Source organism: Camellia sinensis, chromosome 12, assembly GCF_055761805.1.
Source record: "Camellia sinensis isolate YWXY chromosome 12, ASM5576180v1, whole genome shotgun sequence".
Lineage (NCBI taxonomy): Eukaryota > Viridiplantae > Streptophyta > Magnoliopsida > Ericales > Theaceae > Camellia > Camellia sinensis.
The window spans coordinates 145,539,745-145,542,595 of NC_138972.1; positions in this window are offsets into that span (position 1 = coordinate 145,539,745).

The following is a 2,851-nucleotide window of genomic DNA, read 5'->3' on the forward strand; positions in this document are numbered from 1 at the left end:
GCAAGCATGCTTTCATGGCAATGTTAACACACATGCAGTATGCTAAAGTGTAAACACTCACAATGTACTCCGAGTCAAAACAAAAGCTATGTTAGAAATCAATGCATGATCCTAGCTATGTCAAGAATGCCTTATGCAACACATACAAAATGCAACTAAGATAGGCTTAGCTATTCTAAAATGTCATGTGAAATGTAATTTGATACATGTATTCAAACATGAATTGAAATACAATACAGTTAGCATGATGCGTCGAGCCCGGTGCATGCAAGACAGATGAATGGATGCAAACATGCGAGCATAAGGATGCTAATTGAAACATGCCCTAAAACTAACCGTTGTAAGCTAGTAAATAAAAGGGAAAAAGAAATGGGGATTGGAAGACATGCATCACACACGCGCACACTTATTTACAATAGTTGTGCCCTTTTGACGGAGGGTCTGAATGAATAATACAGAGCCAACTAGCTAATCTAAGCTAATCTAGTAAACTAGTTATTACACAACAGAATGAATAACAAGCTACAGCTAATTATTACACAACTCTAACTAATTAACAAATTAACTAAGCTAGCAATTGAATAAGCATGTAAACTATATGAAGTAGGCTGCCTCAACTCTACCTTGGGTGATGAAGGATGCGTACCCGATAACCTCGTGCGAAAATCCATCGCGATGCCCCGATTTGCCTCTGGTTGCACTTGTGAACACTGCAAAAAGCTCCAAGAGGCTGAAACTCCATCATGGGAAACTATAGGAGGGAGGCCGACCAGTTGTTGGCATTGGAGACCACCTGCCGACTACTTTTTATGCTAAAAACCAGAAAAAGTGGTCGGCTAGCCACTTTATCTGGTCGGCCGACCAGTTTTTGCTGCTGGTTTCTGGTTTGCTGCAACAGAGAGCAAGAAAAGGGCATGACAAAGTATTTGCAACACATGTATGCACAACCACCCTCCCTCTCATTACACAAGCTCAAGGGGGTGTGGTTCTTGACCCTCAGGCTACCAATCACGCATCTCGATGCATGGTGGCCGAGGAGCCAAATTGCACAACTCAATATGAAATGAAAGCAACACATAACATGGCATGCTCAATGCAATGTAATGCAACCTTAACATGCAAACGTGCAATGAAATGAAACAAGCATGCAACCATAACATGAATAGCCTCATAAGGCTAATGGCATGCACAATGCACCATGCTAAGACCAACAACTAGCATACACAACGCTAAACATCAATTAGCATGCATAATGCAATAATGTAACCTAAGCATACACAATGCAAAATATAAGGCATACACCATGCGATGAAACATAAACATACAAACAACATGCAACAAAACATGCTCAATGGACTTAAACTAAAATGGACAGATCTCAGTCATGCCCAAACAGTGGCCAATGTACTAAAACTAAGGCACCAAAAGGCAAGAAATGCACATTCAACTCATGGCTCGCAAGCGAAGCATAAAGGCACAACTCTTAAGCGCAATTAAAGAAGATGGCAACGCTACATGCTCTGAAATGAAGTGTTAAATGATGCCAAATCATCCAAACAACACAAATGAGGCATGTTAGGAGGCCTAGAGCATGGGGCTAGTTAAGAGCAATACATAAGGAGCATGCAATATCAAGCCTAAACCACTAAACCAGCTCTGGACAGAGCTTAACCATGTCAAATTAAGGGTCAAGAACATGCTAAAATGGAGCTCAAGTGCTTAGGCAAACATGCATACACAATGGCTTACTTTTAAGGCATAGAGCACAACTCACCAAAAGCATTGAAATAGTGAAAAATGAGAGAGTATGGCCACATTACACAAACTGAAATCATGTTAGAGATGAGGCCAAAGCATGCAAACAACTCAAGTAAGCCATGTTAGGGACTATAAAACTCAAAGCCAGTGAGCAAAAATGCACTAAGGCTATATAGAGCAAGGCATGCATGACCTAAGGCACTTAAAACAAAGCTTAAACATTTAAAAACATGGACAAAATCATGCTGGAGTGTAGTCAAAATAGCCTAAAATGATGGTCAAAAGTATAGAGCATGTTAGGCTAGCAATGTGGAGTTACACTACAAGTGTATGAACCACTCAAGAGACAATCAAACCAGCCAAAAACAGAGTCATATCTGGTCCCAAAAGTCACCAAAACAACCTTAAACAAAGCCACAAAGAAGTGTAAAAACATGCTCATTTGATAGACCCTCTATGTATACAAACAAGACAAGAGGAGGGGGGACCACCCCCTCTCATTTCAGGCCTTAAAACCACATTTTCCCCACTGAAAATCTGCTGGATTTCAGTCGTTAAAAGGCCAAGAGAAGGTGATCTCAAAGGCTTAAAGAGATGGCTCAAAACAATACAAAGTAAGGCACAAAAGGGGGTGGACCAACCCCGACACCAAATAGGCCTTAAACAAGTATTTCAAACACTGGAAAATAAAGCTTTTTACAGTTGAACACTAAGCCAAACAAAGCATGCAAAGATGGCTCAAAGAGTAAGCAAAACAAAGCTTAAAAAGGGGAAAATGGGTTACCCTTGAAGCACTGCAACAACAGCACTTGCTCCAGCCCAAAACTAGCTTTTTGAAGTCTCCACAAGACCCTCTAGCAACTTAGCAACAAGGCAAGAGTATTTGGATAGGAAGTTGTGTACACAAGTGTGGAGAAAATGCACTTTAAGGCTTCAATATAGAGAGGGAGAGGGGGATATATATATATATAGAGAGAGAGAGTATGTATGGCCCTCAGCCAAAATCAGAACCTCTAGAGTGGAGAGGGAGCCCCTCTCTTATAGAAAAACCAAAGTTAAAGCTTGTTAGAGAAGCTAAAACTTGGATGCAATG